At 33.3% G+C, this 22,585-nt stretch overlaps 1 protein-coding gene across 1 annotated transcript in view; it reads left to right on the top strand.

Moving 5' to 3' along the window:
• The window catches only part of ROBO2 (roundabout guidance receptor 2), a 1,723,333-nt gene that overhangs the window by 52,835 nt on the left and 1,647,913 nt on the right, over positions 1-22,585 (top strand). The window lies entirely within an intron of this gene.

The following is a 22,585-nucleotide window of genomic DNA, read 5'->3' on the forward strand; positions in this document are numbered from 1 at the left end:
ACCTGCAACTCATATTTGTTTTTTTAGTTATGTGAGATGTGGATACCCAGCATTTTCATGACAAGGTTTGGTTCCCTACATTTTCAATGATGTAGAAGACATGCCAACAGAGTGTCATATTTAGATAAAACGAAGCATTCCAAACAGGGATATATGATTTATTTGAAGCATTTGTGGGGGAAGGAAAGACAATTTTCTGAAGGATGTTTCTTCTAAATTCTGTTGTAAAGCTGTTTGTAAGTAGAAAATTGAGTTTATATTGCATTAAAAGATACTATATAGACTTTATTAAATTCACTGTGCAATCTTTAATCAAATAAGTAAATGCATTATTTATTTCCAAGGTTAAAGCACACATTCTCTTTGTCTGGAATGCCAATTCTTGAGGAAAACATGTCTAATAATGGATGAAACTGAAGGCCAGTTTTACTTTTCATCATTCTTAAGCATTCAAAGACCTAAATCCTGTCTTCTATGTTGGTGCATGTATTCAACAAATGCACTTTTTATAAATTAGATATTCTTATGGATATGAAATTAACTTCAGTAAATAATTTATTTTTGAACACTTATTCCATGCTAATGAAAAATCTTTGAAGTATTTTTCAAATCTTTGAATAATATTCAACAAGAAACTTTGACAATAAAGTGAAAGTTTTAATGGAAAATACTGAAATGTTCTTGAGATTAAAACCTTTTAAAACTTTCATTTTTTTGGTCAAAGAATCCCTATGATTCCTAATGCTTAAAACATGAAAATATACAGATGATTCTGGCCACTAAATAACAAAGTATAACATACATTCTTAGAGTTGGGAGATTAGAAAAAAAGAGCTTGTAAGATTTTCTTGGTGAGTTCATGTGGATTGGGTCATGAGCCTAAATTGAAAAAGAAAGCAAATTATTATATTGTACATAAAATATAATAATAAGCTATAATCTTATCAGAGGCCATTGAACTTCACCATAAAACATCAACATAGTCATTTTTAGTAACATTTGAATGAGAAAAGCTAACCCAAACTTATAACAAAAGAAGAGCTTAAAGTATAATAATAACTGAAAAAAAAATAAACTTAGGCTTGAAGCTTGGTTGACTTTCTAGTGGTAACCTTAAATAAGCAATTAACCTAAATTTCTCATTTTCTTCATCTGTAAAGAATGAATAATTGAACTCATCCTATCTTGATAAACATTTTTTTTCTGAGGAAGCTGCCTAGTTGAAATTTTGTGGTAGCATAGAATTATTTAACCAGCTAGATGAATGGAAATTCCTTAAAAAATAGCTCTGTATTTGACATAAAAACTCCAATTCCATAAATCTACTTGTCTAACTTTGGAAAATTTCAGGTGATATGGCCAAATCATGAGGAAATACAGCATATATATATACACACACTGACATATTAATTTTTTCTTATAAACTTTTAGAGGTTTACAGATGATGTAATTAAAAAAAAGTGTTGCTACATATAAAAATAGAAATTCTTCATCCTCTTCTATTAACTGGGAAAAAACTATATAATTGAAAAGTCCCACTTGTTCAGAGCATGTAATAGGAGATAGCAACTTGAAACAAACATTTTTGTTATTTTTCTATTGCTTGTGTTTTGAAAGTAAGGCTTATTGCAGGGCAAATGAAGAAAAAAAATTCTGTTCAATTTCTGACCAATTTTATGATTCAGCTTCCTCATAGAACTGGAAAGTGGTGCTTAGTCAGCTGTATGTTCTTTCTCCCAATTCCCTGTGGGTCCAATAAATGCTTATTGAATAAATGTTCATCAAAAGGCTATTTTGAGTAAGATACTTTAGAAGCAAAAATTAAGACACACTTAGCCACTTGTAAGAGAGTTATGAAATATGCATAGAAATGATCAATAAAAAGCAAAATGTGCTAAGTACCACAAAAGTGGTATACCAGATTATTATGGGAGCCCAAAATTATGAAATTATTCTGGGGTAAATATGGAGTTCTGAAAAGGGTTTTTGGCCAGTAACCATAACTGTGTTTCTGTGGAGGAAACAAGGGAGTGGTAGGTAGAGCAGGAACTCTGGACATCATGTTGAAGTAAAGTAAAGAAAAAAAAACCCAAATTCCAGAAAATGAAAGGCCTCTTGAGAGGAAAGCAAGTTGTCCGTGTGCTACCAGTTTGATTTTATTACTCTTTTATAAACAAATTCTAAAGGCATGAAACTCCATGTGATTATGTTAGGCATTATCTGGACAGGAACTTGTACTTTAGAGACACTTTAGGGCCTGTCATAATTTTCCTGAAACTAAATCTTATATACTGGTGACACTCAAGATATGGGTCCTAGGTCAACAGTATCATTGTTACATTACAACAAAAATTTTTGGACCCCTTCCCCCAACTATGGAAGCAAACTCAGGAGATGGATCCCAGAAATCTATTTTGTAACAAGTCCTCAAGGTAACTCCATTGCACACTTGATTTGGAGAATTACATTATTTGTAGACAACCCAACTTTCTAAGACCATCTGGCACTAACTATGGTAGCCCATTAAGTGTAACTCCTATAAGCCTAGCCTTGTTCATCTTATCTAAAACTCAGTGACAGATGAAAGGATGATAAATGAGAGGATACAGCTTTGTATATAAAACAAGATCTGTGGGATAATCTGTTTTCAGGTTTTCTGACTAGAAGATACAACTTCATGTTTTAAAAAAACAAACATTTTATTGATTTGAGGAAAACCACTTTGTGTCAAGTACTATTCTTGGTACTTTACATGTACTACATCATGGACCACACCTAAATTTTCAAAAATCAAGAAAAAATGATCTTAAATCCACATGGTAGTATAGTATATATATAAAACAAAACAATATGTTGGGACACCTGGGTGGCACAGTCGGTTAAGCGTCCGACTTCGGCTTGCGTCATGATCTCGCGGTTCGTGAGTTCGAGCCCCACATCGGGCTCTGTGCTGACAGCTCAGAGCCTGGAGCCTGCTTCAGATTCTGTCTCCTTCTCCCTCTGCCCCTCCCCCACTTGCACCCTGTCTCTGTATTTCTCAAAAATAAACATTAAACAATTAAAAAAAAAAGCCAATATGTAAAATTGTACATAGAATGGATTATTAACTTTTAAAAATAAATACATGAAGAGAAAAATGTAAAGCTCGTCATCTCACACTGGAGGATTTATGGGAAATGACATAGCAACAGCAGCAGTAGTACTTATATTGGAGAGTAGCATACGAGGTTTTAACAGAGTGGTCTCTTGAGCCTGGCTACTTGGTATAAATCTTACCCACATCTCATTTTGTCTGTGTGAACTTGAGTAAGTATTTGATGCTTTCAGAACCTTTGCTTCTTCATCTATAGAGTGGTAATATAATAGCGTTTACTTTAAATGAAAACTAAATGAGATAAATTTATAGGGATTAAAAGGGTGATTGGTGTTATAATTAATAAATGTTATATCCAGTAAAACTAGTTTACTTTCATAAAAATATAAAACAAAAATATTAAGGTTTACAATCTTGAAAATATTTCAGTCTAAAAATGTTTGCAATATAATGATAAGTTCTGTAGTAAAAAAATAAGCAATAACATGCAGTTGAGATAATGCTCTATGTCCAGTAACAAAATAAAGCTGACATAAAGATCTTCAAGGTGTCCAATTCAGCAAAAGCTACAGAAGGTTTATTTGCATTCCATTATGACTAGGGAATGCTTTATAGAGGCAAGTTTGATGCCTTCCTTGGATGATGTATCTTGGACCCTATGACAGTTTGTAATAAGACTGAGAGTAAGGATGTTTAAATGTTTAGGTATGGTTCATGCAAAGCAAGAAAATTTAGCGGCTTGTTCAAACATTGATGTGTAGAATTGTGGCCACTTAAAATGGCAGACATGTCTGTACTTTCCGTTTCTAGTTGATGAGTCTACAAAGGCTGATCTTGGCCATGCTGTCAAGGAATTTGGTGATCTGGGCCAGGGAATGTGGAGTTGGTGTGTAAAGACAGAGTGGGGTTTCTGGGAATACTAGTATGGCAATACTATATGTAACAAGCAAACAGGAGAGTGTACTTGGACTATACAAGGCCTAGGAGTACAGAAACTGAAAGGGAGGTGATGATGATGGAAAGAATATGAGAGATGTTCGGCCTAATTAAAAAAAATAGCTGAGAGAATCTATTTCCAGAATATGAATATAAGGGGAAAGTAGTAGTCAAAATGATATCTAGGAAAAAAGGTAGACATTTTGAAAAGCAGAGTAAGACAAGAGAACTAGTTTTATAGGGGAAATATTAAGTTTGATTTTAGATTAGTATGAAATAAGAGTGGGATATGCTATGCTGTAAGTGGAAATGCTGATGTAAGGTGCTGGATAGAGTATTTGAGTCATCACATAGAAATAATATTTGAGATCATAGAAGTAGATGAAAAGAGGAAATCTAAAGGCAGAAGACTAAACCAAAGTGCCCAGGTTTAGAGAAGGAAGTAGTGAAAGAGAAACCAATAAAGAGGGTTGGAGTGGGCTGGTAAGTAGGTATAGTACAGGTGGTTAGAGAAAAGTCATGGTAATATGGTAGTATACCATGAGGCAGGTGTAGAGAGCAAGGACTCCTTTTTTTTTTAAAGGAGAAAGTGAGGTAGAAGATCAGTGTGTGACAACGAGTATACATACCCTTCATATGCTTCAGAAAGCTCATTTTTGCTAAAACTGAAAAGCTATCAGTTAGCCATTGTGAGATCATTATTATTATAAGATATAAAGTGATTGGTGAATGTAAAATATAGAAGGTGAAAGGAAGAGTATAAATTTGTGTAAATCCAAGAGATAAGTTCAGGCACTTAGTATAGAATGTAGTGGGTTAAAAAAATGTATGAAAGTGAAAAGTGCATGGAAGAAAGAAAAGAGGTTCAGATAAGTATTTTTGGTTCAAATGCAATCAATTAGAAAGTGATATCATGGTTACTGTTACAGTTATTATCAGCATAATAACGACATTTGAATTTTGAATGGTAGGTACATTTGAAGAATTGAGATTAGCAGTGTTTTGGAGTGTTATTGAGGGTATAAAATCCATTAATAGGGATGCCTGAGTGGCTCAGTTGGTTGAACATCCAACTTTAGCTCAGGTCATGATCTCATGGTTCCTGAGTTCAAGCCCCGCGTTGAGCTCTCTGCTGTCAGCACTGAGTCTGCTTCAGATGCTCTGTCTCCCGCACTTTCTGCCCCTCCACTGCTTCTTTACACCCGCATGCACACACGCTCTCTCACTCTCTCAAAAATAAACATTTAAAATAAATCTATTAATAAAAAAGTTATTGAAAGTGAGTCAAGATACTGTTGACATCAACAGTCAATTTAATTTTCAAATTCTATGGCTTGCCCTAGTAATCCTGTTTACTAATTCATATGTAATTTGGCATAACATTTTGAATATTACTGTGGTAGCAATTATTAGGTATGTTATGCAAATATTTGTTCTTTGAGTTTAATTTCACAGTGAATTCTTGCAAAATCTTATATTTCAATTTGGTACAATAGGAATTACTATTGAGAAACTAATATTACAGGTATATTTGGTTTCAGTAACTTTTTAGTCTTAAGTTGCATAATATCTGTCCAATAGCAATAGGAAGGAACGTATTGATACCATGTAAAAATACACAGATGTGAGTTTTTACAGGTGAAATATGTGATAATTAACAACAGCTTTATTTATCTTTGTGATGCTTTAGCACATTTCTTCAGCATGTCCTCAAAATATAAAGAATAACATTTGAAATGAATGTATGCTAATCTTTTCACAATAGTTGAAAATATTGAGTTACTTTAAGAGTTTTAGTGTATACTTTGCATTTGGAAAAAAGATACATACTTTTGGTTTAGAATTGGCCATGTTAAAATGTACAGTAGATATTAAAGGAATATTCCTGTCTATCTTTGTTCATGCTGCTATAACAGAATACCACAGGCTGGGTAGCTTATAAAACAATAGATTTTTATTTCTCAGTTATAGAGGCTGGAAATCCAAGATCATGGAACTGGCAATGGTTGGGTGAGGGCCCTCTTCCAGGTCACAGACCTCTTATTGTACCCTCACATAGTGGAAGGTGGTAGGGAGCTCTCTGGAGACTTTTATAAGGGTGCCAGGGTGACTCACTTGGTTGGGCATTGGATTTTTGATTTGGGCTTGAGTCATGATCTCATAGTTCTGTTTGTAGGATTGAACCCTGTGTTGGGTTATGTGCTAACGGCCCAGATTCTGCTTGGGATTCTCTCTCTTTCTCTGCTCCTTTCCTGCTCACTATCTCTCTCAAAATATAAAAATAAACATTAAAAAATAAATAAAATAAGGGCACTAGTCTCATTCAAGTAGGCTCCACTCTGATGACTTAAGTAACTCTCAAAGGCCATACCTATTAACAGAGGGTAGGATTAGCTTTAGGGGTTAGGATTTCGACATATGCATTTTGGGGCAGACATATTCAGACCGTAGCACTGTCTCAGATTGTTTTGTTTTCTAATTGGGTATGATAAATATATAGTGGCAAATTAGGTAAATAAGATTTGGCATAGATAGACATTTAAAGAATATTTACATCAACGTAATAGTTTGTTGGCCTTTCCCTAGATATTTTTGTAAGGTGCTACTTACTAATGTTTATTTCTTCAATTATTGTGGTCCTTAATGTCAACAGCTATAACATTTAATTTAAAATGTGGCTTAGAACATTACTTATTCTGACTTACTCTCCTGAATAACAAGGGATGCTAATATGACTATATAATGTTAGTGTGTGACAATTAAATTAAATATTGTGTATGATCTGTGGTTCATAATTTATAAGCATCAAATAACTAAACAGCAAAATTCCATCTATTATTGGAAAAAATAATTACTAAAATGAGACAGGAAATAGTATTAATCTGATTTCTGTATAACCGGAGAGGCATTTTTCTTATTGAGCGCAAGCTGCAGACTGTGCTAAAGCATTTAAGAACTAGGGACCCCCTAGTTCTTAGGGTCCCCTAAGAACTAGGGACCATAAAATGCTAACTAAGTACTGCTATGCAAGTCTGAAAACCAGTACTGAATAGGAGCTCTGAATGTATGTCAACCAGAAGCGCCATTGACAAGGTAATGGAGACCTTTTGCTGTTGTCTGTGAGTCTTCATTGGAGAAGTGGGGATAAGTCTGAAGATCTGTGCAAATGGGAATAGCAGAAACAGAAATTGTAAAAGGTAAATAATTTTAAAAATAGCAACTATACCCTTAAAGATGATATGATGATATGTATTTGCTATGATCTCACACTCCAACAGAAATGTATACATGTGTTCAAAATAGAAATGTACTGGAATGTTTGTGTCAGCAGTATTCATAATAGCCACCCATTGGAAACTAACCAAATGCCCAGCAAAAGTAGGATAGATAAATTAATCATTGCATATTCATGCATTATAATACTATAGAGCAAAAAGAATGAACTATAGCCACAGGCAGCAATATAAATGGCTCTCAAAAATAGATTGCTGAGTAGGAGAAGCCAGACACAAAAGGCACACCCTGCATAATTTTATTTGTATAAAGCAGAAAATTAGGAGGTCTTTTGTGACTGGAAGTGGTAGAAGAGAAGTGGTAGGGTGCTGGTAATGTTTTATTTTTTGATTTAAACGTTGAGTACGTGGTGTGTTTAGTTTATGGAATTCATTCAGCTGTATTTATATGTTCACTTTTCTGAAAATATACTGCATATTGATAAATTCAGAAATCAGTTTTGTTACAAAGAAAGAATTTTTAATAATTCATGGTAAAAACTCACATCTATAGAAGTTTCTGTTGTGACAGAGACACTTCTAATACTTAGACTGTGTAATATACAGAGAGAAATTAGAAACAGTAAAGACTCAGGAGGAACAAAAAAGTCCAAAAATCAACATATGAGCAACATTAAGGTATTTTTCCTAGCCCCACATCTGTAGAAAGGGTTCCTCCACCCATAAAATAAAGTGACTGAAGACTTATTAGTCATATGGTGTGTTTTAATTTTAGTTGATTACATCTAAAGTTATATTTCCTATTAGGCAAATTGTTGGGAGTTCTCATCCCATAGTTTAGGTATTTTTAATTATTCTCCTTTCTTTATAGAATGTCACATTAAATAAGTCATTCATGTACTATGAATTGATTCTTACTATCTTTGTGCCTGATCTTCAGAATTAAAATTGTATGATATGATAAATAGCAACCATTAAAAAAACTAATAAACAACAGATCGGAAGCTTAATGAGGCTAATTCTTGATAGACATCACTCTATCTCATAATAATGCCTGGAAACATAATGTACTCTTCGATTCTGAAGGACCCAGAGCACAGATCAAAAGAGAGGTCCAAGCATTCAGTGTACAGCTAGGCAAACAATGAATTTGAAAAAAAAAAAAACCCTATGCATATATATTCATAGTTTGTACTTGTTTGAATCAATGACCTCAAACTACTTCTAGAGTATTTAATGAAAGGTTAAGTCGTTACATACAGAAGTATTGACCTGCAATCTGTGGTTTGTTGTCAGTTGATTAGATGGAGAACCAAACTTTTAACTCATCATAGGACTCCTATCTTTTGAAAATGTTTAAAAATATTTTTCTATCATCAGCACCTCTCAATATACCATATTTTATACCACTTAGAGACTTTGTTAAAGTCACTTAAAATTTAAGGAAGCAAATTTATCTAAAGAAATGAGTAGAGGTGTCCCAGTTTCAATTTAACTAGGATCAATAAATATACATGATGAAGACATGAATAGTAAGATCTTCATATTGATGTATATACTTAGCATGTACTTTGGATTCTTTTTAAAAATCTAAAAAAAGAGTGACAAAGATGGATCACAGTATATATTATTTTTTACTGTTGATTATTTCCACTATTTCCTACTTTTTGTAGTTTTAATATGTGATGAGACATAATTATATACAACCAGAAAGATTCTGACATCCTTGAGGAAATTATAGTTATTTTAATATTTTCTCATTAATTTGTCAGTTCAGAGATACTATCTTGATATCAACATTGTGGAAAACTTACTATAGTGTAAAGAAATTATAATAGCAAAACATACAACATTGTGTGACATATTTTCCAATTTTTAAAAAATATTGATATATTATACATACAGTTTGAAAGGCTATACACAAAATCAGCAATAGTAGTTTTAGTTAAAGCTAATGAAACAAAATGGGCAAAGGGGAAGCAAATGGGTGATATTCAGATAATATTTCAAGATGAAGAAAGTAACCTAGTTGGTCAGGCAATTTGTTGAAGATAAATCCAGTAATATGAGGACTTGGAAGTGTTACAGGATTTGGCAGTGCAGTTATCTTTGGTGATGGTGATAAAATAAATTTCAATGGGATGAGGAAAATTAAGGCAGACTGGAGATATGGATTCAAGACAACCAGAGCAAAGGAAACAGAGCTTGACTATGGGTAACACTTTTAAAAAATGTTGTGAAGGCAGAAAAGATGTAGGACAGTAACTAGAGCGGGATAAAGGGACGAGTGAGAATTTTTTTTAAGTGGCGGTATATGTATATATATGTGTGTGTTTTCATGTATATTATGATATATAATCATATATGATAAAGGTTTTGCATATTTATTTGTATGATAATTATCTAATCCACTAGAGAATAAAGACAGGAGAAATGCTGGAAGTTTCCTTGAACAGGCAAGAGGGAACAGGAGCCAAGACCCAAGATGAGACAGGCACAGGTGGCATATGAATGATGTTGAAATCAATGAGGCTGGATAAGTTCATCCAGTAAGTGACTATAAATGAAGAATAGTTCAGAGGACAGTTTCCTGCGTATCCTAATCTCATGGGAGCATGTTGAAATTCTATTTTCATATACAGTCTTTAGTTATTAATGAAGACTGAGGACACAATATGTATGAAGATGCCTTATCTATTGGATCTTTAAAATAAAGTGGATGCTTCCTGTGTTAATTTCCTCCTTTCAACTTCTATATACACTTTGTCTTATAAGTTTTAACCTGCAAAACTTCAAATCATGACCATTAGCACACTTACTTCTTTCTAAACCTTGAAATCTATACGTTATTTTTTGTTAAATTCCTAATTGTGTTAACATAGAAATTTGGTAGAGATTGGTGTTGGTATCTTTTGGTCTGATATGTGGAATGTATGTCATTTAATCCTATCTTGAGCTGTGGAGGTTTATTTCTCACACTGTCTCTCAGGAAATTCTATTTCCTAAAAATATTCATGGGGACTTTAGGAAAGACTACAAATATTAAATTGAATAATAATAAAAATAAAAATTACAAAAAATCAAGAGACAAATTTTTAAATTTTATAAGCTTGCCTAACACTTGCAAAAGATATTTTTAAATTACATTAGCTAGATGAAAATTGATGTCAGTTGAAATCTCTTTCCAAGTTACAAAATGACATAGAGCAAAGGCCTTTATCATCAGGGACTTAAGATTTTATAATGAAAGTACATATATTTCTCTTACAAATTAAAATATAAGAATCATAAAGTATATAAACTTTATGAGTTCCGCTCCCTCTTTTGCTTTCAGAATAATGCCATTCTTTGGGGCACCTGGGTGGCTTAGTCGGTTAAGTGTCTGACGCTTAATTTTGGCTCAGGTCATGATCTCAGGGTTCATGTGTTTGAGCTCCGCTTTGGGCTCTGCACTGACAGCATGGAGCCTGCTTGTGATTCTCTCTCTATCTACACTCTATCTCTATCTCCCCCTCTATCTGCACCTTCCCTAATTTCTAAACAAACAAAGAAACAAATACTAAAAAAGAATAATGTCATCCCTTGAAAAATATTTTAAAAAGCATATATGTTGTCCATATCTCCAAATTGTTTTTTATTCCATAAACCTTCTTTAAAAGCTTCTGTGAGAACTTTTGAATTTGGTTTTCAGTGGAAGTCAAATGTTTATGCCTTTAATTTTTTTCCCTGCTTAGTATGCATTCCCATATTTGTTCTTGAACTTAAAAACATCATAGTGCAACAAGTAATAATGGATACAAAAAAAAGTTTTCTCAGATCTTCCTCATATTTAATTTTGAGTATATTCCAAGTGTTAATATCCATGACTGTAGAAGTGGTGGTTTATTTCACATGGAATATGGTGCGTTTCTCTAGTCAAAGATACACAAAGCTGCACTGCACCTAACTACTGATATGGATTATATGCAGCACATTTATAATGATAAACTGAAATACTGAAAGCATTGCTATTTAGTTAATTTGGATCTAGCTGAACATATACATTTCTGACAAAAAAGAAAAAAAATCCTAGTGCTAGATAGATATTTGTATTGGTTCTCCTTGATTTCGTGTCAGTAATTGCTCCTCTTCTAGTTCTGTCAACTCTTTCTAGAAAGGTAAGCTATAAATTGGATGGACAAACATTACTGATGAGACAGAATTATAAATCTATCTTATAGGATATTCACCGATATGAAAATATATTAAATTCATGTTTATGTTTTCATTTTGTGTGAAATTTTTGTAAGTGTTCACTATGTGAAGTACTCAAAATATTACTTTGTAAAGTAGAAACAAGATGGTTAATATTTTTAATATAACATTAAACTTGCTCAGATATTAGCCAAGTCTTTCAATTGAATATCAGAAATGAATTAAAAGATTATATCTACTGTAATAGAGCGTTATTTTCAGTGGACCATAAGATCATTGAAGTCAAGGGCCCATGTGTTTTTCAATGACACTTCATAGAGAGTCAGCACCTCATAGTGGTGAGGAACTTGTAGAAAGGAATCACACAATCAGACTTGAAATAAATTATTTAATTCTTCTCTTTCTCAATTTCCCCATTTGTAAGAAGGGGATATTTACATATTATATCATGTATCTATATCATAGGGTTGTTATTACAATTAAAACATGATGCACATGAATCTTAAAAGACAGTGTCAGTTCCATAGTGGGTATATAACAAATATGGTTTTTTTTTTATTATTTATACACAATAATTCATCAGACTCTAGGTATTGAGTACCTAATATATGTGAGAGATTTGGGATACTTTATATAAATTATTTTCATTATTAAATGCTAATATTAATATTAAACACTGTAACAAACTATCATATAAAAAAGTTTACTTCTTCTTAAAATACAAATCTTCAGTACTAGAATATAGGTTTCAGGAGTTTGCTATCTTACCTTTGTAATTTCAACCATACTTTGTGTTTCACATAATAAATTGCTGGTATTATTGTCTTCTTTCTAGGATGAATGCAAAAGTTTGATCACACTTTTAACACTTGACTGTAGAGTTGTCTTTTAGTCACCTTCCAACCTTGCCAACAAATTCAATCAGCTTAAGAGCATTTTAATGTACCTATGCAACTCCTCAGAATTTAAGATTAGGAGAGAAAAGTAGGTCATATGACCTTTATAAGTAGTACTCAATAGTTACTCTTGAAATGATAGAATTAGTTTAATTTAAGCTGCAATTTGATTGAAATGTTTTCCAGCTTAAAATCAGATACTCGACTAGCGCCTACAATGTGAGGAAGGTTATGTGCAGTGCATTTCTAATGCAGTAGAAATGCAGTCAAGTCAAATAAAATTATTTTGTCCTCAGTAATCAAGAAGAGGTTGCCCTAGATGTTTTAGATTCCAATTTTTAATTTAACAAGAAAGCTTAAGTGTACAGTAGCGTAGAGTATATACGACTCAGCTCTTTTTACTTAGAAGAAAAGTGCAATATTTTACTTCACTCTGACCTTGAGTCAAAGCTTTGCAAAGAATCTGATTCTGAGTGGATTGGGGGTGAAATGAAATGAAAAAAAAAAAAAAGAAAAAAAAAGAGAAAAGGAAGAACTGCTTTTATCATGACCAGATGGTAATTTTTACTAGTTGGCAGTGAATTAAAACACATTTTTTGAAAGGAAAGTATACATTATAGACTGGCACAACTAAATGTGTGAAAGTATCCCAAAAATAGATAAAAATATTCTTTAGCTTTGAAATAAAGTTATAATAAACTTGTCTAAGTGATGGTTATCTGTAGGATACAGGTAGCAATGAAGACTAACGATACAGTCAAAGGTCCTAAAGGAATTAGAACTGAGTCAACAAGATCTAATTTCTGACATTATATCCTTAAAAACCTGAATTGTATTCCTCATGTGCTAGTTCTAGGCTAAACCTGGTATATAATTTAATATTAACTTCTCCCTTGTCCCAGTGAAACCCCAGCCAGTCCCAGTGAAAACCACACAATTGATTTCTCAACTAAATTTTTGAAATCAACTGAATTCTTTCATAGGGTACACAACTTTAAATCTGCTAAATTATTCATTAAATAGTTTTTTAAGCTCTTTAAGTGCACCAGGAAAGTTGCAATGACATAACCTGAAGGCCATTAAAACTCACTTGCCAAAAGCCTGGAAAACACCAATATTTAATTACTTATTGCTAATCATTCTATAGTTAGTTTCATTTGTCTTATTATTGGCATGACTTTTTGCTTAGACACAGTGATTCTGTCTAATCCTTTGATGGTTGATATGGTGGAACTGATGAACTCTTTAAAGATATTAGTAATCTTTAAACCTTTCTAGTAGTGGAATGTCTGAATATTTTACTAGGAAATGAGTGAAATAGCATTTCAACACACCAGTGCAGGTTAAAATTTGAACACTTTCACCAGACAAGAAGCAGTTCAGGCCCTGAGTTCTAGACCCATTTTGCTGCCCTACCAGGGCAGGGAAGTAAGTTTATATCCCATATACTATTGAATATAGGGTCTAGTCCTGGTCATCCAATAAAGCAGACAAGATGTCTTGTCTGTGAAGCCCATCCTATAGCCTCACTTCAATACAAAAGAAAGGCAGCAGGACTGTTTAACTGATAGCCAGTAGCACACCTCCCCATGCCCATCTTCAGAGCTCAAAAAAATTGCCTTTCTCCAAAACAGACCATAAGAGCAGGCCCCACCTTCCCAAGGAAATTATAAGCAGATATACCCAGAAACCCCAACTGAGCTTACTGGTGAAAACCTGTCTCTGCCAAAGCATACCAGTACTGTCTGGAAGAGAAGCAAAATTACTCAAATGCACAGATACCAATGTAAGGAAATAAGGGTTACAAAAAAAAATCAGGTAAATATGACACCTCCAAAGGTAACTAATAACTAATAAAGCTCCAATAATTCACCCTAAGAAAAATGGAAAATTTATGAACTGTCAAAGAATTCAGAATAATCCTCTTGAAAAAGCTGAGTGAACTATAAGAAAACACAGACAACTAAACAAAATTAAGAAAACAATGCATGAAAAAAAAGAGAAGTTTAACAAAGAAATAGCAATCTTCATTTAAAAAAACAGAAATCTTAGAGTTGAAAAATATAACTTAACTGAAGAATTCAATAAAGTGTATCAAAAGTAGACTTGACCATGCAGAGGTAAGAATCAGCAACCTGGAAGATAGAACATTGGCTATTCAGAGGGACCAATAGAAAAAAATGAAAAAGAGTAAAGAAAACCTGTAAGAATTATAGGACACAATTAAACAATTTTTGTTTATTTTTTAATATTTTCTTTTTAAATTTATTTTTGAGAGAGAGAGCATGAGGGTGGTTGGGCAGAGAGAAACACATTCAATCTGAAGCAGGCTTCAGGCTCTGAGCTTTCAGCACAGAGCCCGACGTGGGGCTTGAACATGTGAACTGCAAGATCATGAGTTGAGCTGAAGTCAGATGTTTGACTGAGCTACCCATGCACCCCTAAAAGAAACAAGGTTTATATTATGGGAATTTCAAAAGGAGAAGAGAAAGAGAAGGGACCTAAAGCACATTTAAAGCAACCATGGTTGAAAACTTTCCAACCCTTGGGAGAGAAATGGACATCTATATCCATGAGCCCCAAAGAATCCCAAATAGGTTGAAAATGAATAGGGCCACACCAAGACCCATTACAATTAAATTGTCAAAAGTGAAAGACATAAAGAATTTTAAAAGCGGCAAGAGAAAGTAGAGGAGTTGGATATAAGGGAACCCGCATAAGATTATTGGCATATTTTCAAACAGAAACTTTTCAGACCAAGAAAGAATGGGGTGACATATTCAAGCTAGTGAAATAAAATAACTGCCAACCAGAAATTCTATACCCAGAGAAGCTATCCTTTAGAAACAAAGGAAGAATAAAAACTTCCCTGAAAACAAAACTGACAGAGTCCATTACTAGTCCTGCCTTAATAATAAATGCTAAAGAGAGTTATTTGAGTGCAAGTAAAAGAATGTTAATTAACATTACAAAAACATGTAAAAAGTACTATAAATCTCACTGCTTCTGGTAAATATATAGTTATGGTTAGATTCTGCAATATGGTGATAGTGGTATCTACTTCAGTCACATCTCTAAAAGTTAAAAAAAAATCATAGTGAAAATAACTATAACTGTAATAACCTGTTATTAGTTACAAAATACAGAAAAAAAGGTAATAGCTATAGCCTAAAATGCGAGGAGTAAGAGAAAAGTGTAAAGTTTATGAATTCGATTGAAGTTGTTATCAGTTTAAAACAGGATAAGTTTAAGCTTTTATAAGCCTCATGGTAACCTCAAGGGAATATCCTATAGTAATTACACACAAACACATAAAAACAAACAAACAAACAAAAAACACACAAAAAATAAGTCAAAGCATACCTATAACAAAAAATATCAAAACATATGCAAAAAAAAGACAGCAGGATAAGAAACAAGGAACAATGGATCAACAAACAACCAGAAAACAATGAACAAAATGGCAATAGTAAGTCCTTATCAATAATTACTTTAAACATAAACAGATTAGATTCAGCAAATCAAAGACATAGAATGGCTGAATTGGTTTTAAAAATATATAATATGTTGGGGCGCCTGGGTGATTCAGTTGGTTAAGTGTCCGACTTCAGTTCAGGTCATGATCTCACGGTTTGTGGGTTCGAGCCCCGCGTTAGGCTCTGTGCTGACAGCTCAGAGCCTGGAGCCTGCTTCTGATTCTGTGTTTCCCTGTCTCTCTGCCCCTACCCCCACTCATGTTCTGTCTCTCTTTGTCTCAAAAATAAATAAAACATTAAAAAATTAAAAAAAAATAATATGTTGCCTACAAAAGACTCACTTTACACTTAAAGACACACAGAGATTGAAAGTAAAGGGATGGAAAAAGACATTTCAAGCAAATAGTAAACAGAAAAGGGATAGCTATACTTGTATTAGACCAAAAAATCTTTAAGAATGGCAAGAGAGAAGAAAGTCATTATATAATGATAAAGAAGCCAATGCATCAAGAAGATACAACATTGTAAAGATTTATGTGCCCAACTTTGGAGCACCTAAATAAGCAAAAATGAGCAGAGCTAAAAGAAGAAATAAATAGTAATGCAATTACAGTTGGAAACTTTAAACTCTACTTTCAACAAAGGATAGATCAGACAGAGAATCAACAAGGAAACAGCAGATTTGAAAAACAGTATCAATCAAATGGTGCTAACAGACAAATTCAGAAGATTTTATCCAACAGCAGAATACACATTCTTTTTAAGCACCCGGAATATTTTCTAGGATGGACCATATGTTAGGCCACAAAACAAGATTCAAATAGATTGAAAACATACCAAGTATCTTCTCTGATCACAATGGCATGAAACTAAAAAATCACAAGAGTAAAAGTGGAACATTTGTAAACATATGGAAATAAAACAACATTTTCCTGAATAACCAAAACATCCAATAAGGAAATAAAGGGGAAATAAAAATTTCTTGAGACAAATGAAAATGGAAACAGCATATCAGAACTTAGAGGTTGCAGCAAAAGCAGTTTTAAGAGGGAGATTCAAAGCAATAAAATTTTACATCAATATGCAAGAAAGATCCCGTAAACAACCTGACTCTCCAGAAGCTGGAAAAGGAAGAACAAACTGAGCCTCAAGTTAACAGAAGAAAGGAAATAGTAAAGATTAGATTAGAAATACATGAAATAGAGCAGAAAAATAACAGAAAAGATGAACCAAACTAAGAGTTGGTTCTTTGAAAAGACAAACAAAATTGACAAACCATTAGCTACATAACAAGAAAAGAAAAAGAACCCAAAGAAACAAAATTCTTAATGAAAAAGGGGACATTACAACTTACTCCACAGAAATTCAAAGGATCATAAGTAGCTACTATGAACAACTATACACCAACAGATAGGACAAATTAAAGACATGGAAAAATTCTTAGAAACATGCAACTTACCAAGACTGAATCAGGAAGAAATAGAAAACCAGAATAGACTAATTACTGGTATGGAGATTGAAGCAAATGTCCCAACAAAGAAAATCCCATGACCAGATGGCTTCACTAGTGAATTTTGTGAAACATTTCAAGAAGAATTAACACCAATTCTTTTCAGACACTTCCAAAAAAGTTGAAGAGGAGAAAATACTCCCAAACTTATTTTATGAGACCAGTATTATCCTGATACAAAAACCAGAAAAGAACATTACTACAAAAGAAAAGCTACAGGCCAACATCCCAGATGAATATAGATGACAAATTTCTTAATAAACTACTAACAAACCAAATTCATACATCATGATCAAGTGGGATTTATCCTTGGGATGCAGAGATAGTTCAACATATGCAAATCAATCAGTGTGATATATCACATTAATGGAATGAAAGAAAACCATATGATCATTTCAGTAGACACCACAAAAGCTTTGGAGAAAATTCAACATCCATTCATGATAAAAATTCTTTTAAAATTAGCCGTAATAACATATCTCAACATAATAAAGGCCATATATGACAAACCCACAGCTAACATACTCAAAGATGAAAGATTGAAATCTTTTCCTCTAAGGTCAGGAACAAGACATTAAGACTACTCTTAGGCACATAGTACTAGAAGTCTTAGCTAAAGCAGTCAGGCAAGAAAAAGAGATAAAAGTTACCAGAATTGGAAAGGAAGAGGTAAAACTGTCTCTTTCTTCAGGTGACTTTTAATTTTATACATAGAAAACCCCAGAGACTCAACCATAACTGTTAATGAAATCAGTAAAGTTGCAGAATACAAAATTGAAAAAAAAAGTCAGTAGCATTTCTATATACTAACAATGAATTTTATGAACAAGAAATAGTTTGATTCTATTCAATAGTATTAAAAACAATAAAACTCTTAGAAATAAATTAAGGAAATAAGCGCTCTTTACTCTGACAGTATAAGACATGGATGAAAGAAACTGAATAAGACATAAATAAATGAAAAAGTATTCCATGTTCATGGATTAGAAGAATTCATATTGTTAAAATGTCAATATTACCAAAAGTCATCTGTAGATTCATTACAATCCTTATCAAATTCCAATGGCATTTTTATAGAAGTATGAAAAATACTCCTAAAGTATATATGGAAACACAAAACCTCCAAAATAAAATTCTAGAAAGAACAAAGCAGGAGATTTCACACTTCTTAATTTCAAGCTATGCTATAAAGCTATAGTCATCAAAAATTATGGTACTAGCATAAATAGACAAATAGACCAATGGAAGAGAATTGAAAGCCCAGAAATAAACCAAGTATATAAGATCAACTAATATTTGTGAAGGGAGCCAAGAATACTCAGTGGAGAAAGAGTCTCTTCAATGAATGGTGCTAAGATCATTGTATATACATGTGTGAAAGAATGAGATTGGATCTACACACTACTCTCAAATGTTAACTTAAAATAGACTAAAGGCTTAAATGTAAGACCTGAAACCATAAAACTTCTAAGAGAAAATATAGGAGTAAATCTCCTTGATATAGATCTTGATAACAATTTTTTTGGATATGACAACCTAAAGCAAAGCAACAAAATAAAAAAAAATAAACAAGTGAGACTACATTAAACTAAACAGCTTTTGTGCAGCCAAAGAAACCATAAAAAATGAAAAGACAACCTGTGGAGTTGGAAAACGTTTGCAAACCATTTACTTGATTCGACTTAATATCCAAAATGTATAAAGAACACCTAAAACTCAATAGTGAAATAATAAATAACCCAATTAAAAATTGTTAAAGGGCCTGAACAGATACTTCTCAAAAGAAGATATAGGAAAGCCAGTAGGTACATGAAAAGTTGTTGAACATCACTAGTCATTAAGGAAATAGAAATGAAAGCCACAATAGGGTATCACATGCCTGTTACAATGACCATCATCAAAAAGACGAGAGATAAGAAATGCTGGTGTGGATGTGGAGAAAAGGGAACCACTATGCACTGTTGGTGGGAATGTAAATTGGTATAGCTACTATGGAAAACAGTATGGAGTATCCTTTAAAAATGAAAACTAAAACTCTTGTGTGATCTAGCAATTCCACTTCTGGGACTGTATCCAAAGAAAACAAAAATACTAACTTGAAAAAATATCTTCACCCCACATTCATAGAATCATTATTTATAGCCAAGATATGGAAGCAGCCTGTGTTCATTAATGGATGAATGGATAAAGAAGTTGTGGTATGTGATATTCAGCCACAAAGAAATGAGGAAATCCTACCATTTACAAGAACATAGATGGACTTCGGAGGCATTATAGTAGGTAAAATAAGTCAGACAAATAAATACTGTATGATTTAATTTACATGTGAAATCTAAAAGAACCCCACAAAAACAAAAATTCATAGATAATGAGATTAGACTTGTGGTTATTGGAGGCAGAGGATAGTGGAAGAGGAAATTGAAGGAAGGTGGTCAAAGGGTACAAACTTCCAGTTATAAGATAAGTAAGTACTACAATGGAATGTGCAGCATGATGATGTAACACTGCTGTATGATATATAACAATGTTGCTAAGAGTAAATCCTAGGAGTTCTCATTACAAGGGCAAAGTTTTTCTTTATTGTAACTATATGAGAAAATGGATGGTAGCTGAACCCCTTGTGTAATCATACACACACACACACACACACACACACACACACACACATATCAAACCATTGTGCTGTATACCTTAAACTTATATAGTGATGTATGTCAATTATTTCTTAATAAAACTGAAAAAACAAAAGCCCTTAACACTTATTTTAAGTGCTTGCATGGGTTAAGCGTTTTCTACCATTGGATCTTTAGTTAGTTTGAAAAATACTTTGACATAAGGCACAAAATATGCATCTATCTTAATTTTTTATAGTTGCTAAACAAATTTGTTATGAACTAGTATTCAATAATCCAAACTTTTCATACTGTTCTGAAAGGATTTTATCATATATATTGTTTCTCCCCACCAAAAAAAAAAAAAAATCCACACTCACACATTTTGATGAGGCCACTGCAAAACTTTCATATTGAATAGATGCAATGTATTCCAAGGTGTATGAATCAAATCAGAACAGAGGAACAGAGTACATTATTCAGTAGCTATAGATGTACAATTTAAAACTCATTGCTTGAGGGATGCCTGGGTGGCTCAGTTTGTTGAGTGTCAGACCTGCAGTTTGTGGGTTCGAGCCCCATGTGGGGCTCTGTGCTGGAAGCTCAGAGTCTGGAGCCTGCTTCAGATTCTGTGTCTCCCTCTCTTTCTGCCCCTACCCCCCACATGCTCGCTCGCTCTCTCTCCCTCTCTCTCTCTCTCAAAAATAAATATACATTACAAAAATTAAAAAAAAAATAAAACTTATTGCTTGAAAACTTCTTATTTATCAAAGTAAATACTGAGTGATATCACCTCATGCCAGGGTGGCCAAAATGAACAAATCAGGAGACTATAGATGCTGGAGAGGATGTGGAGAAACGGGAACCCTCTTGCACTGTTGGTGGGAATGCAAACTGGTGCAGCCACTCTGGAAAACACTGTGGAGGTTCCTCAAAAAATTAAAAATAGACCTACCCTATGACCCAGCAATAGCACTGCTAGGAATTTACCCAAGGGATACAGGAGTACTGATGCATAGGGGCACTTGTACCCCAATGTTTATAGCAGCACTCTCAACAGTAGCCAAATTGTGGAAAAAGCCTAAATGTCCATCAACTGATGAATGGATAAAGAAATTGTGGTTTATATACACAATGGAGTACTACGTGGCAATGAGAAAGAATGAAATATGGCCCTTTGTAGCAACGTGGATGGAACTGGAGAGTGTGATGCTAAGTGAAATAAGCCATACGGAGAAAGACAGATACCATCCACTCTTATGTGGATCCTGAGAAACTTAACAGAAACCCTTGGGGGAGGGGAAGGAAAAACAAAACAAAACAAAGGTTAGAGTGGGAGAGAGCCAAAGCATAAGAGAGTCTTAAAAACTGAGAACAAACTGAGGGTTGATGGGGGGTGGGAGGGAGGGTAGGGTAGGTGGTGGGTATTGAAGAGGGCATCTTTTGGGATGAGCACTGGGTATTGTATGGAAACCAATTTGACAATAAATTTCATATATTAACAAATCAAAGTAATTACTGAGTTGATTTTTCTTTCAATCTAATTTTTATAATAATCGGTATGATAAAGTTAAATGCCCATCATGGTGATTTCTGTTTTTTTTTTTTTAATTCATTGCAAGAAACCCAGAGTTACATTTCTTCATCTGAATTTTCAGAAATATAATTGGGAAATGATAATCACAAAGATTAGGATTTCAAGATACACTGATATTTAAAGTTAGATAGAAAGCTGAGAGCGTTCGAATACTTGGTACCATGAGAGAAGGCTACACATTTGTAGCCTACACATTTTATTAGGCTAATCATTTACCTAGGGGTAAACACAATTCATCTTATTTAATATAGCACAGTAGGGCAATAAAAATAATAATTAAAATTAGCTAATATTTTTCTGCATGCTATGTGGCATATTTTTGTGCATGTGTATATCCATATTGTGCATGCATTGATACCTAAGTTTGACAAGAAATTTATGAAGCAGAGAGAACTTAAGTGGCCAGTTTGCACAGCTTATAAGTGATAGAAGATCTGGGATTCCAACCCAGGCAACCTGGGTGCACAGTCTATGTCTGACTAGTGTAAGATACTGTTTTTCGAAGAAAAAAAAAGTAGAAGAATTTGGTTGTCTACAATGATTTTAGCTTAGTGGCATATTTTATATATTGCATTAGTATAATTTACAAACCTGATACACAATTGAAGCATCAAGATAATACTGGTCAATTTAAATAAGCATCAATCGTAGCAAATATCTCTAATCCTTGTTAATATATGTGTGGGGTTTTTTAGAGATCTTTATTTCAATAATATGAAATAACATTTCATATTCAAACATATTTTTATTTTTATTCACACAAATAAGATCATGTACAAACAGTTATGAAAATTATTTTTCACTAAATAATTCATGTAAGGTTTTTTTTTTTATGTATTGTGTCTTGACAGTAAATTCTGTGAGACCTGTTCTGCTCCACCTGACAACCTTCCCTTTTCCTTCTGTTACGATTTTCTCTTGCTTTGTGCTGGCCGAATTGGTTAGTGTAAGCAATTATAAGTGGAGACAGAGATGGTAACTTTGCCAAACTCTCTTTATCCCAGGTCTATTAAATTTTTGTGGTAAAATACAATGAA

Source organism: Prionailurus bengalensis, chromosome C2 (assembly GCF_016509475.1).
Source record: "Prionailurus bengalensis isolate Pbe53 chromosome C2, Fcat_Pben_1.1_paternal_pri, whole genome shotgun sequence".
In the NCBI taxonomy this organism is placed as follows: domain Eukaryota; kingdom Metazoa; phylum Chordata; class Mammalia; order Carnivora; family Felidae; genus Prionailurus; species Prionailurus bengalensis.